A 15,710-nucleotide genomic window follows, 5' to 3' on the forward strand; every position below is an offset into this window, starting at 1 on the left:
CACCAGTGGTAGCTTGATTAGATGATTCAATGAGCTAAATTGCAGGTGATGCGCATGTAGCTGTGATAGCTGAGTTTGCAGCAACCAACTCCAGGCCTGAGGCAAGGGGGGTGTGGAGAAGACCTGGTGGCTGGCCTTGTGGCCATCTTGGTAAGGCAAGCTGGCAAGCAAGCCGTCTGGCTGGCTGGGAAGTTGCTAGAAGCTGCATATGAGGGGACACCAGTAGAGACTGGGGTGAGAGGGAGGATGGAGGAGCATGGCAGGGCTAACAGGAGCTGGGCATGAGCAGTTTGTGTGGAGACAGGAGCTCTGGCAGCTGGGGAGGGTGGGCAGCCTTTTGTCTGCCCTCATGACGTTTTGCTCCCTCAGCCCCTCTCCACTGTGCCCCTCAGCCATGGCCATGCCTCTGCTCGGCCTTCCCCCGCCATCAGCTCATGGGGCCCTGACTAGCTCTCAGCTCCCTGCTGGGGCTCAGCCTGTCATGGAGGGACCCAGGACTGGCTGGAGCCAGCGCAAGCCTGAGAGTATTGCGGTGGCCATCTTAGAAGCTGCTGTCAGCAACGTCCTGGCACCCAGGGAGAAGAGAAGAGCTGGAGCCTGCACTGGGGGAAGGGGAGATTGGCTGGGAAGAGAGGGAGGAAATGACTTTCTCAACGAAGAAGTCACTTCAGTTTCCTCCCTGTATACCCTAATGTAAATGGTTGGGCAGGGGATTATCCACTGGCCTGGTTCCCCCCTTGTCATCCCCCCCAGCTGCTGATACCATGAGGAAGAGGAAGTGGAAAAGCAAGAGGAACAGACAGCTTTAGCAAAACACCCCTGACTTCCCTTTCCCCTCGACATGTCCTTCTCTGCCTCCACCTGTGAGGCAAAAAAATGTGCAAGAATGTGCAAATACCTCACCAGGAGTTGTGCAAACCCTGTGGGAGGGAGAGAGGAATCTCTCTGGACACTCCATGCTTTTGCACTCAAACTTAATAACCTCCTTTCCTGCCCTTCGTATGTTAAACCCCCACCAGCTCCTCAAGTCTCATCTGCTTTTAGTGCAGAGAAGCAAAATGGAAACCCATGTTTCCTAAAAAGCATCCCAGCTCCAGGCAATATCCTGGTCTCACTGCTTGCTCTTCTGCACTAGCTTATGGGGGCACAGAGGACTTGCAGCTGATGTCTGTGCCTCTTCAGGTATCACCTAGCTCAGTTATCATGAGCTTTCTCTGGGAAGTGTCTTTACCCTTCAAAGTCTCCTCCTTAGACCTCTGAAGCAAAGGTTTCAGATGAGAGCAATTAAAGCTCTGTTAATGTCATATGATTTCTTACCAACAGCTCTTCAGTCTTTTCCTTTTTAAAAAGTGGAAGATCAGACCTACATTTGGTAGCTATTGCCCAAATGATACCAGAGGTGGTCAGGCTGCTTTTGCTTTGAAAAGATGTTTGCTAGAAAAAAATAAAAATTCAAAACCAGATTTTCATGGTCAATTTTGATAAGTCAAGCAATCCCTGATAAAGTTAAGGCAAAAATGCATTTTAATGAAATGCAATTGACATCTGTCTGTACTTTATGTACTCTCAAGAAAGTACCTGTCACAAGTAGGGCCAAATTTGAAAACATCTGAAACAGAGAAAACAAAGGCTTAAGTTAAATTCTCAGTTGCTATGATTCTTTCACCATTCTGCCTCTGCATCCTTTCATGGTGCTTCTGTGATAATTAGTATTATTTAGTATAACTGCATCTAATAATTTTAGAGTCTCTTCTCATGGTCTTGAATTTTAACTTTTTAATTACCATATATGCTGTATGACAAGTATTTTTATACTCTAAAACATGAAGGGGGAAAGGCCAAGTTAAAAAACCCCCAAAAAACAGTGCTTTACAGTTTAACCTGTTTTATACAGTAGAAATCTTATCTACATTGCAATGAAACCTTCTTGGCTTATTTTGTCAAGTCAGTTTTCCCAGGCAGTCACACAGCTAAAGAGTGTGTATTTTGGTTTGTGTATCATTAACAGGTTTCAGAAAATAGATGATTACTTTCTCATGCAAGTCCTGTTGACTCACTGAAGAGCTGGATAAGGAAGGAAAACTCTTCTTTCCAGGCTGGAGCTGCTTTTCTTCTGCTCCTGTGCCAGGAATAGCACAAGAAGTGTCCAACAAGGTGCTACATAGTAGAGCTCACCAAGCGCTGTGTTTACCTGGGTGAGACACCATGTAACGCTAATCTCCCATACCATTCTGTAATGTCTCTTTTTTGTCACTATTGTAATACTTTGCACTGGAGAGTATTTACAAAAAATGTCTATTACATCCTTAATCTTTTAATGGCAAACTTCTCATCAAATAAGAAATGCACACAACAGGAAGTAATTTTAGCAAGGCTTCACAATTTCAAGTACAGTTAATCCAGCATCAAATATTTTTGTCTATGTCTTACAAAGTTTTTTCAGTTTCTTGTCCTTTGCATTGAGAAATTTCTCGAAAAATACTGCTGATCCTAGTAGATCCAGCTGATATGCAAAGGCCAGAAAGGGAAAGCTGCTCAGCACTTTCACAGATTTTGTCCTTCAGTAGCATTCAATGACCTCTTTATAGATTCTCTACTCTCAGAGTTCATAAGCAGTGCAAACCCATATGGAGAAGTTGATGTGTACTAATTAGCAGTTTGTGGACTACGTCAAAATGAGATGTAGCACTAAGAGTTGGACCAGATGATCTTTTGACGTCCCTTCCAACCTGGGCTGTTCTATGATTCTGTGATAGCAGTGACTCTCAGTTTTACTTGCAGTTGGTTCTGTTGAAACACTACCTCCTCCCCACCTGAACTGCAGGATAAAGTGCCTCCATGCAAGTAATTAGTGTGCTTATCACATGGCTGAGGAGAGCCTTCACGCAAGCCATTACTACCCATCAGGTGATCAGCTATAACTTGCTCAACTCTGCAGCTGGACCACCAGCTCCCTGTTCCACAGTCTGTTCCATGAGTTCAGTCAGTGCAGAGACTCTGAGCGCTGGCTGAGAGTGCAGGATCAAGGCCAAACCAGAGTGAAACAGGAATCTGTGACAGGATGCAGTTAGGGTTCTTTTTTGTAGAGCTAAAGCTGTGTTGTAAGGAGGTAGGGAACAGATTGGGATCCCAGTTTATGTGTAGTATCAGGTAGGAGGATGAGGATGTAGAATAAGGGTCTGGGTTGTGGAAAGGAAGATGTATGATAGAAGAGTGGGGGACAGAAGACAAGAACACATTTCATGTCCAGCTACTGCCACTGTGCAAACAGAGTTTAGGAATCCCCTGTGTAGGTCTGGCATGCATTCTTTCTTGGCTGCAGACCCATTCTACTTATTTATAAATCATCGTTCATCCGTTTGCCACACATCCTATGCACCGTTTCTGCAAGTCCTCCTGTAAGTCAACAGTTTAACCACATCAGTGGAAAATTCACAACAGAAAAAATGAGCCTTTGCTGTCCTGGTGTTCAGTCACCTTGACTAGTTGTACCTTCTGAGGAAGTAATACGTTCTCAGTGTTGATGTGGGGCATGGGACACCTAACAATTCCACTTTTAAACTGTTTCCCCAAAAGGCTAGAAGCCTGTGTAATGACCTCTACTATTTTTCACTGCAGTTTCTAAAGGTGTCTCACCCACCTCAGCTGAGGCTTGCTGCTATGGAAGTTGAAGACTGTTATATATCATGTGTCACTGAAAAAATACAGATTAAAAATATTCAAGGAAAGGAAAAAAAATGAGAGAAAAGGAAAGGGACTGGGGCATGGGAAGAGACGTGCTTTTTGATCCAGATCATTTCACTGGTTGAGGTTACAGGACACAGCATTTGTACCAGCAATACAAAGAAACACAGGATTAGAGTAACTGCATGAGAGGAGTGCTTGGGTGAGGAGTCCCTAAACTACTGTTGCAGTGGACAAGAAGGAAGGTAGGAACACACCCTTTGAACACAGCTTCAGGACAGCTTGGTTGGTTAGAGAGGAACAAGCAAAATACAAACATAGCATAATTTCTGTGCTACATGTGGGCAGAATCCTTCTTGTTCCCATCTCCCAGCCAGTGCTGTACTGCAAGGTGTCCCATATGAACCTTTTGTTCTTTATTCTACATTCCTTCCTGGACCATCTGACCAGTTGCAGAACTGGTCAAACCTCAGAATTGCTTTCATGTAAGCAATCTCACATACTCTAGTGTGAATTTTCTTGTGTGAGCAACACATTTTCAAGGATTGTCAGACATGAAATCAGGCATCTGGAAAAATGTTCAATCCCAAATATTAAAATTTAATTAAAAGTAAATGCAGCCCTTTATATGATTTCTTAGTTTAGTACAATTCCTGACATCAGTAACAAAGACAATGATGTGGCCTAAATAACAACAACAAAGAGCATGCTCCCACAGCATAAATGTTTCAAAACACAAAATAACTTCAGCAATGTTCCCATGGGAATTTTAATCAAAGACAATAAAGTTTAAAAATGAAAACCCAGTATAATCCAAGCATCTTTAAAAAGAATGTTTCAACAAAAATTTTCCTAAGCCCTTCTGCCTAGGATTTGCGTAATGCCTGACATCCTTTCCATGGCCCGATCCTTTGGGCTTTTAAAAAAGTTTATTTTGACTATCAGTGAATTCTGATCCTTGATCCTAAGCAGGTGATAGCAGGTTGGTCACAAAGCCTGCTGGCTTTCAAGTGACTGGTCAACCTGTGATATAAATCCATAAACAAAAGAAATGGAAAGTTAGGTTAAATAAGAATGCCTGTATCTGTGCCTCTGACAATCACAGCGGAAAACCAGGATCCATTTTCCATCTGCTGAGAGTCCTTTTGGTAGTCAGCTTAGGCAGAGAGTTTACACAAACCCTATATTCTGAAGCCTTGCTAGTACACTCAGGGCTTCCTCTTTCAAAAAGAATACTTCTTCCTTCCTGCCCTACTCTCCTGTTTTTTTCTGAGACTCCCCTCTCTTCTGCTAACCTCACTTTTCCCCCTTTTTATCCCATACTTGGAATGTGCTACCTGGGAAACGAGAGGTAAGTGGGCCATGTGTCCCCTTTTCCATCATACACCTGCCCTGCAGCCAGGTGGATCTCACCTTTCAGCTACTGAGTGGAAGGGAACCCTAATTCATGCAGCATGTTCTCTGTACAATTACTGTGTGCATATTTTTCCTGTGGTGTCATTCCCCGGGTGCTTGCACAATAGGGACCTCTAATGGAGGAGCCACTCCTCCAAAATGCAAAGACAATAAAAAATATTTCTATAAATACATTAAAAACAAAAGGAGGGCTAAGGAGAATCTCCATCCTTTATTGGATGCAGAGGGAAACACAGTGACAAAGGATGAAGAAAAGGCTGAGGTACTCAATGCCTTCTTTGCCTCAGTCTTTAATAGTAAGGCCAGTTGTTCTTGGGGTACCCAGCCCCCTGAGCTGGAAGACGGGGACAGGCAGCAGAATGAAGCCCCCATAACCCAAGGGGAAATGGTTAGTGACCTGCTACACCACTTAGACACACACAGGTCTATGGGGCCGGATGGGATCCATCCAAGGGTACTGAGGGAGCTGGCAGAAGTGCTCACCAAGCCACTTCCAATCCTTTATCAGCAGTTCTGGCTAACCTGGGAGGTCCCAGTTGACTGGAGGTTAGCACAGGTGATGCCCATCTACTAGAAGGGATGGAAGGAGGATCCAGGGGACTACAGGCCTGTCAGTCTGACTTTGGTGTAGGTGAAGGTTATGGAGCAGATCATCTTGGGTGCTGTCATGCGGCATGTACAGGACAACCAGGTGATCAGGCCCAGTCAGCATGGATTTATGAAAGGCAGGTCCTGCTTGACTAACCTGATCTCCTTCTATGACAAGGTGACCTGCTTAGTGGATGAGGAGAAGGCTGTGGATGTTGTCTACCTAGACTTTAGTAAAGCCTTTGACACCATTTCCCACAGCATTCTCCTGGAAAAACTGGCTGCTTATGGCTTGGACAGGCGTACGCTTCACTGGGTAAAAAACTGTCTGGATGGCTGGGCCCAAAGAGTGGTGGTGAATGGAGTTAAATCTAGTTGGTGACCAGTCACAAGTGGTGTTCCCCAGGGCTCTGTGTTGGGGCCAGTCCTGCTTAATATCTTTATCAATGATCTGGACGAAAGGATCGAGTGCACCCTCAGTAAGTTTGCAGACAACACCAATTTGTGTGGGAGTGTTGATCTGCTTGAGGGTAGGAAGGCTCTGCAGAGGGATCTGGACAGGCTGGATCGATGGGCCGAGGCCAGCTGTATGAGACTCAACAAGGCTAAGTGTTGGGTCCTGCACTTGGGCCACAACAACCCCATGCAACGCTACAGGCTTGGGGAAGAGTGGCTGGAAAGCTGCCCAGCAGAGAAGGACCTGGGGATGTTGGTCGACAGCCGGCTGAATATGAGCCAGCAGTGTGCCCAGGTGGCCAAGAAGGCCAATAGCATCCTGGCTTGTATCAGGACTAGTGTGGCCAGCAGGACTAGGGAAGCGATTGTCCCCTTGTACTTGGCACTGGTGAGGCCGCACCTCGAATACTGTTTGGTTTTGGGCCCCTCACTACAAGAGAGACATTGAGGTGCTGGGACATGTCCAGAGAAGGGCAACGAAGCTGCTGAAGGGTCTAGAGCAGAAGTCTGATGAGGAGCAGCTGAGGGAGCTGGGGTTGTTTAGCCTGGAGAAAAGGAGGCTGAGGGGAGACCTTATCGCTCTCTACAGCTACCTGAAAGGAGGTTGTAGAGAGGTGGGGGTCGGTCTCTTCTCCCAAGTAACAAGCAATAGGATGAGAGGAAATGGCCTCAAGTTGCACCAGGGCAGGTTTAGATTGGATATTAGGAAAAATGTCTTCACCGAAAGGGTTGTCAAGCATTGGAACAGGCTGCCCAGGGAAGTGGTGGACTCCACCATCCCTGGAGGTATTTAAAAGACATATAGATGTGGTGCTTAGGGACATGGTTTAGTGGTGGACTTGGCAGTGCTAGGTTTATGGTTGGACTCAATGATCTTAAATGTCTTTTCCAACCTAAACGATTCTTACGGTTCTTTGATCTTGTTACAAATCATAGCATCACAGCATAATTTAGGTAGGGAGGGACCTCTGGAAGTCATCTTGTCCAACTGTCTGTTGGCCCAGAGCAGGGCCAACATCCCCAGATTGCTCAGAGCATTCTTCAGTTGGGTTTTGCCTGCATGCAAGGATGGAGAATCTGAAGCCCCTCTAGGCTGTCCCAGTATTTGATTTCCCTCACTGTTAAGAAAAAAGAAAATAAAAAGAAACTAATCGGGACTTTCCTTTTTTGCATCTTGTTTCCAATGCCTCTTGTTTCCGTTGTCTGTCATTCTATCCCTGTGCAACTCTGAGGTGAGTCTGACACCCTCCCATTAGATATCTGAAGACAGCAATAAAGTCTCAGCTTTGCCTTCTTTAGGCAAGGCTGAACTCCAGGCTGAACAGGCCCAGTTCTCTCAGCTTCGTGTCTGTCATGTGTCCTAGTTCCCTGATCACCTACTGTGAGCACAATGAATTGGGTTGTTGCTGCTATGTCTGCTCAGTGCCTGCCTGCTGCCTTCCCTCAGAGGCAGAGAAGTTATGGCTGCATTCTTAACTTTAATCATGCAAATTTAGTTGCTTACCAAGTCTATTATTTGCACGCACTTGAATCTGCTGCTTACAGGGTATGTGCAAATGAGAAGGGGAAATTCAGCAGGGTCTCTTTCAGTTTTGCTGTCTCCTTGCAGAGCTACAGGCCATGACAGATGAGGCAGCACGTACCAGCCTTTCTGCTCCAAGGGCTAAAGTGTATGGGGCAAATAAAATTTTCCATTTTGTTGTTGTGCAGGATCACATGGCCAAATTTGTTGCTGAACACTGGCTAGATTGAAAGGTAAGGCCAGTATGCTGGGCATCTGTTAAAGGATCGGCCATTGGGTAGATCATCAATTGCACAGGATAATTTTATTGTGGAGGATAGGACAGCTACTGACTGTGGTGGCGAGAAGAGCAGCAGGAAGCAGAAAGGCACCAGTGGTCAGCTAAGGGAGGTCCATATATTGACTGTTCATTCTTGTGGGCTAGCACATAAATTTGAGCCCTAGCAACTGCTTTTAGAGGCTGAGGAAAAGAGGTTTGATGGAAAACTCATGTCATGTAAGGAAAACCTTCAGATCAGTGGAAACCTAGTGGTGGAATAATGAATGAATTAGAGACTGAGGTCTAAAAAAGGATAAGGTGGGATCAGTCGTAGAGACAGGACCATTGGGTGATAAACTGCAGGGCTGGTAAACACTTTAAGAGAGAAAAGGGATTGTCAAAAGGATTTGGAAAATACTTAAAAAAAAAATTACTAAGAGATGGAGCAGATCAATGGTTGTGGCTAAATTTTTGTTCCAAGAGGCTTTGTACAGGAGAAGTAAGTGGGAGCCTGGGGACCTGATTTCCAAACATTTTTCTTCTCCAAAGAGAATAAGAAAACCAATCTCCCTATGAATCATCTTCAGAATCAAAATGCAGATGCCCTCAGAGGTTTAGAGGAGGGTCATGATTTTGTAGAGGTTGTGACACTTCTCCATAACTTTGTTACACAAGTGACTAATGGGAAGAAGAGCTTAGCTGTGTCAGCACAAGTGAAAGGAACACCCAGCCATAGCTGTAAATCCAAGTTGCACAAGATCCTCTGATCCCCATTTCATTCTGTGAAAATGTAAGCCCCCCAAAATGGTTAAAAAAATATTTTGCCAACGTTTATGGATTTAATTTGGCAAATTCTTTACGTGCCCCATTTTTAAGCATGTGTAATAAATTGTTCTCATAAATTTTCCACACCTTTCAGTGATGACATTACAAGTTGGGGGCCATTGTTCGGAGCTTCAGTGCAAGAACATGGGTGAGGCTTTCTTTTTATACATTTCTGTGTAATTTTTCTGTTCTTAATTTTCTGTCTACTCCAGCTTTTGCATTGAGGGATAGTGCTGAAGGCAGCTTCTATTTTTGTCTGTTTCAGATTTTTCCTGTTAAGAGTCCTGAACTCTGATGGAGAATTACTTTTATTCTTTTTTAGTTTGTTGGATTCTCTTAATTAGAATACTAAACAGTATGAATGTTCTCTTCATAAGAAAAAAATAGCTAAAAAGATGACTTTTTATTGAAATGAACCCACAAATCCCATCAGGTTCTTAATCCCAGACTGTTGATTCAAGTATAGGTGACTTCCTGTTAATTATTAAAACTTTGCACTTACAACTTACAACAAAAAATAAAAAAGTGCCTCTTTAGATATCCTTGTGTTATCTGTCTTAAACTATCAGGAGACATTCACAACATACTTACATGAGACAGGTCTGGAGTAAATGACTACAAAAAGGTCTCATCTCAATATAAATATTCAAGTGAGACTCTGTTATCAAAAGAAAAAGGATATTAGGGCAAATGTTGCTAATTCCCACCTTTGAGTGAGACTAGAGAAAGGCAGTAGCTTTAATAAACAGTGACCAAACACAATTTCAAGGAAAGAAATCAATGTGTGGAAGCTTTTTCTTGAAAGCAAAGTGTTTTGTTTTGTTTTTTTTTTTTTTCCAATGCCTTCAAACACCTTTGGTGCTTTTAGAAAAGCAGACAGGTTGGCAGCACTGGAGAAAGGCAGCTGGGAGCCTTGCATTAACTTGTGTAACTTACTCTTTGTTAGAGTAGGAGAAGCTGACACAAAACATCCAACATTTTCCTGTTATAGTTCAGATAGCAAAGAGAAAGATTGGGGTAATTTTGTATCTTAGAGTGAAATAAATAAACATGGTACGTTCTGTAGCAGCCTCACATTTACATTTGTTTATGAATTTGATTTATCTTTGTCTAATGTACATACCTAACACATTTTCCTATCTTAGCCTTTTCCCCCCCCTCCCAGGAACAGGAAAAACCCTGAGGGATGAAGGTCATATGAAGGTTCAGCAAAGGTATTGTTGTTCTGAATTTTAGGGGTCTCTGCAAGTCCAAGTTGCAAAGTACAGGGGTGGGAAAGGTTGCAGTTCATTCCGCTCCCCTTAAACAGGCCAAGATGTTGTCTGATTTCAGTGTGAATGGGCTGAACACAGACATAGCTGGATGTAGCAAGTCCTGGCTTGCCAATAGTTTTCCTTAATAATGTCATGGGACTCTCATCAACGCATTGCAATAATATCATGGGTCTCTCATTTTGGCAGCAAGAAACTATAGGATAACTAGGATGCCAGAGTTTTGGATGTTCTGAGTGCAGTTGGGCCCTCTGTGCCAATCTAGAAGCACCATTGGGTATTATGTATACACAGAGCACAGCTGTCATTGAGTACTGTAGACAGTCCACTACTCTTCCACTGCTTGACTAGCTTTACCATTACAATAGTTTCACTGGTGTCTTATACAGTGAGCAGAAAATAATTTTTGGATTTCATTGGCATAGATGTTCGTTTATAATGTTTTTGAAAGTAGCCTAAAAATCAGGAAAAAATTTTCTCTCAGTCTTTCCCTACTTCTTATGCTCCACTTGCGTGCCTGACTCATAAAGACAATAGCATTCTGAACATTTTATTATTATTAGCCGTGCAAGTTGTGTTTTGCACAAATTAATTTCAAAATCTTCTGTGTTCCCAGTTATGTGAGACACCTGGACCTGTTGGTCTTCTGTGCCTATCTGAAGTCCAGTGACCTCAGTGGTCTTTGCACGAAGGTAGAGGTCCTTTCACACAGGTTTCCTTGTGAAACTGGTTCTTCTGAGTGTGGTTAGACCTTCAGCCTGTCCTATAATCAACTGGCATGTGTTCCTGTGCAGAATCAGTAGGACTCCATTGAGACATAAAAGTTGGCTATAAAATGTTGCACTGAAAGGCAAGGACTTTTTTTTTTTTTTTTTTTTTGGTCTGGTGAAACTAATGGTCTTAAAATGTATTGCGATGGCTTTATATCCCTCATATCCCTGCTTTTGCCCATGCTGGAGGAGAATTAGAGGCATCCTTGTGCTTGGAGAAATGGAGTCCTTTCTTTTTAAAAACGTCAGCTGCACTTTACTCTCATTTACTTGTATGTAGCTTTCAGAAAACACAGCCCAAGATGTGCGAAGACCGCAGCTCTCCTGAGAGTTCCCTAAACACCAAACCAAAGGTGACTAATGGTTGATGGTAGAACTTTCCATCTCTGTTTTGATGGTGATTTGCTTTGTGTGAAGAATGTGAGGATTCTTCAGTTCAGAGAAGGGTAAACCATCCCTCTAGCCTCGTAATTAAACCACTCACTTAGAATTGGGTAGATCTAGTTCAATGCACTGCTCCAAATGTGCCTTAGGTTTTTTTATGACATGACCAGAGGTACCTCTTTCCCACGTCTGCTTTGGTCACTGAGCCATTGAACCATTGGTATGAAGGTGATGCGGCAGTCCTTTCCAAAGAAGCCTGCTAAATCTGATGAGATGGAGATTACCTCATTTGTGAATGAGGAAGAAGCCCTCTTAAATGGGGAATGGCATACTGATGGAATGCTACAATTTTAAAATCTAATTATGATCATTGCAGAACATGGGCTGCACTAGACACTGCATTCTTAAACACACAAAACTTAATGCTGCTCCTCATGGAGGAGGACCCTTGGCTGTCTATCTTATAATGGATTTTTTTCAGTCTAGGCCTTCCCTACAATACAAGGGGAAAGGCAAAGAGACATTCTTAGAAACCAGCATCTCAGCTGGGCCACCTAACTTCGGCAACTGAGTTAGCACTGGGAAAATTTATAAGAAAAAGCAAGTTCAACTGACTGAAGGCTGACATGCTCTTCCATACTGTGCTAGAGGTATAAGCCTCTCCTCTTAAGAGGAGTTTCTCCACTCTCGTGTTTCATGAAGATGTTGGCCCAAGTCCTGGTCAATGTTATATCTCCAGTTTATGGAGATTTTGATCTGGTTTAACTCCTTGGGTACCTCTGGATAGCTTTGCATTGTGCAGTGTGGACATTCCTTAAGGCATGCAGAGTTAGGTGGCAGATGAATATCAGCTTTGAAAATTCTTCCTAAATGTTGGACCTAGGTGCCTAAATGATGGGCATAGATGCTGAAGGAGGCACCTTTCAGGATTAGAGTAACAGACTGTTGACAAGGGAAACATTTAAAATGCTAATAGTTAAATTGTACACAAAAATACCACAGGAGACAATCTTAGCAAGCATATCAAGAAACAAACATCCCTAGCTCTGAGCTAACCCTTAATATATTTCTCAGTCCTTTCTGTCACTTTATATGCCTGAATCCTGTCTCAGGATAAGTGCCTTATTCCACTTTTGGCTGTGCATACTTAGGCCCTCTCTTTCAAAACAATAGCCCAAGGGGGCACTTCCTTCATTAAAGAACAGATGGAGAGGGGTATTAGTCCCTTCCTGGCAGTTAGGAGTATGGGCTTCAGTGACAACTCCCAGAATTGGTATGTAATATACAATGTAACCACTTATGAATAGGAAGAAGCTTTTTCTGACCATCCATTAAAGTAGACCACTTCACTAAATGACCATATTTTTTGTATGACAAAAATTTGGTCCCAAAGGATTAATGTATTTTGACTATCCTGGAAGAAGACAAAACCCTTCTCAAGATGAATGCTGCAGAACTACAGCACTGAGCCCTGACTGAGTTAGTTCAGGGAAAGTTATGGCACAACAGCTGTTCTCCACGATTGCATGTGTGAAGACTTTTTGTCTGTAGTCATATAAGGTGAATGACAGAGTCTGCCACAGTTTAAATGTGAGGTTAGTAACACTGATGAGGCAACGTGAATGCCTTCCAAACGATGATAACTGGAAAATGTGACACACCTCACTTTTTAACTGCTGCTCTAGTTCCATCCGGATGTTACGACTAAACAGATCCCAGCAGTCCTCTCTGCTTTTCTGGATTTTCTTTCTTCTCTTCCCCTTCCCCTTCCCCTTCCCCTTCCCCTTCCCCTTCCCCTTCCCCTTCCCCTTCCCCTTCCCCTTTCCTTTTCCCTTTCCCTTTCCTTTTTAAACAAATTGTAGATCCAAATAGATCAACCCAATTACTTGGTTGGCCATATCTGCAACAGAAGATTTACCTGAATTCTCATGTCTCAAAAGTTCTTTTGCTTCTTATAGTATATCTGAGAATTACCAGTATCACTGCAAGAAGACAGGCATGTTAAGGGGTATTTCTCTAGGTCAGAAATCAACACAGCTTGTCTTGTCTTGAAGTCAAAGGAAAATACAACTTTTTTCCTTTGTGTTTATCAGCTTCAATCTCACATGAAGCTACACCTGCCAGCAGCTATTATTGTAGTTCTAGTATTTTTTCTAAGTGTTTTGGTTTATAATTGTCTCTGTTATGATGGTCAGAAATGAAATAGTGAATTCTATGTTTTGGTCTTCATTTGGATCTTGGGATTCTGCAGATCTAGCTCTGCTCCTTCCATCTCTTCCTGTATGCACTAAAACCAGACCCAGCCTCAGCCAGGTTTTGCCCAATCTCATGTTCAAAAGGTTCATTGGCTATTTTTGTAGGGATAAGTTTTTCTTCCCAACCACTCCAACCTCTGTCTACTGTAAAACTGCCAGAAAACGAACTTGCCTACATTATACCTCACTCTACCTTCTTCAGTTACTTGTTTTGCACTCCTCCTAAATTTTTTTCCTGTCTTCTCATATTGCTGTAATATTAATTTCCACCTGTGCAGCATCAAAGCAAAGATCAAAGAATGAGATTTGCTTCCTTGGTGAGACTTCTGGGTTGCCCGTGATGCAAAGATGAAAGCACTCCTTTCCCCATAGTGCTATATAACATTGTCAAGGAAATATAGTAAGCATATGAATTCATGGTTTGCATTACTTTGTATTGTCATTCATATTTGGATCCAGAGAAAACAACCTGGAGCTTTGAAAAGATTTAAACAAAAAAGTGAAACTGTTAATTTTTGCTTATTTTCAAACTGCATTTGGCAACAACAGAAGTCCTGTGTTCAACATATTTGCATATTTACATACTGTTTCTAAACAAACCCTTTTGTGAAAGCAGCTAGACATTTGAATCATGCCAGAAGAGTAACTGTGTGTTTCCCTTGCAAATTTTAACGTAGGGTTTTGCAAATACAAAGGCTCCATGTATACTTGGGGTCCTGAATGACTAGCTCAAGTTAAAGAATCTCTGCAGCAACCAGAAATCAGCAGGCAACAGCACAGTGAGATCCTAGTTTGGTAGAACCATTGGCACTATTCAGATCCCATTTATCCATATGTAAATCCAGAGTAAGTCAAGTGACTTGAATTGAATAATTGGTGTAAACAAATGTAGTATTTTGCCCTTTAGTACTTGAGTCTACACAGTGGGATTCATTACAACAGAAATAAATAGAATAAGAAATATCTGTTTTATATTTTAAATATAACAAATATTATGTAAACACTTTGAGGCCGTTGCTTCAGATTCAGGAAGAATTTGATCATTGTGTAAAACAGAGACAAACTCAACTAAAACCCTCCAAACTTTGTGAAGTATTGTTAAATGTGGACTGTATTCTGCATTCAATCCTATTTCACATTGCCATTTTTCAAGTGCCCATGAAGATACTGAATTCTATAGCTTGGGTTCCTCTCTAAGTTTCATGAGATACATTTTTTCTCTTGAAACAAGATTGACAGCTTCAAATAAATAATACTTCTTTGGTAATACTGCCTTCAGGGAAAGATTGCTTTATTTAGGCAGATGTACCATGATAAAAGTATACAAGCTACTCCAGGAGTTCTAAACTATTTTCCAGAGCAAAGATGGCCTGAAAAGCTATTCAGATTTCACACTTTTCAACATTTTTCTGTAAAATCACTTATCTTGAAATTATTGATTTGGTTTATTAATAAAATACTTATAAAAACAGACACATATATAGAGTTTGGAATTTTAAAGAAACTGTCTTTTTAAGGAAACAAATTCTAAAAATTAGTAAAAAAACCCCCCAACTATACTGAAGATTTACACATAAATGCATAAATCTTGAGTGGGGTTTTTTCCCTTTTTTTTTAGTTACGAAGTGCTTCTGAATCAAAATAAGGTAGTGCAATTGCTTTCTGGAAATCTAATGAAAAGGCTTGACCCATTCCCATTTCTTGCTTTGTGTCACATTGACACTTGACCACACAATTCGTCTAGATACACAAACTAATTTGTTGGCTTAGCCTTGAAAGAAACTGTTTTCTCTTCCTTAATTTTGAAGGCCAGAATCAGTAAGGCACATACAAACCAGTTCACATGATGAAGGAGCTAAAAAAACTAAAAAGTTTCTTCATGCCCTCAAAAGCAGGAAGTCAGCTGCAAGGAACTTAATTGAAAACGATTAGAAATACGTTTAAAGTTTTACAGTCACATCCATTGCAGTTCTAATACTAAATCTTATGCATCCATGTAATAAAAAGTAAATGAATAGAGCTCTGTACTTACCATAGTTTCGGGCTCTCTGTCTCCACAAGTCTGCTAAAGAGTATGTACTGTACTAGAGAGAGTAAAAAAATGTTCTTTGTCCTTCACTGTGCACTTCCTTTTTTGAAAATGTATGTGGTCTATCCAGCCTTCACAGGAAAAGATATCAGCAAAATCCTTGTTTTGCATATTATCAGAGACCTAACAGAATTTTTAACAGCATTTGTTTGGGATACACTGCACTGCTGTGAAGGACAAATGACTGTGAA

The sequence above is a fragment of the Mycteria americana genome, chromosome Z (assembly GCF_035582795.1).
Source record: "Mycteria americana isolate JAX WOST 10 ecotype Jacksonville Zoo and Gardens chromosome Z, USCA_MyAme_1.0, whole genome shotgun sequence".
Lineage (NCBI taxonomy): Eukaryota > Metazoa > Chordata > Aves > Ciconiiformes > Ciconiidae > Mycteria > Mycteria americana.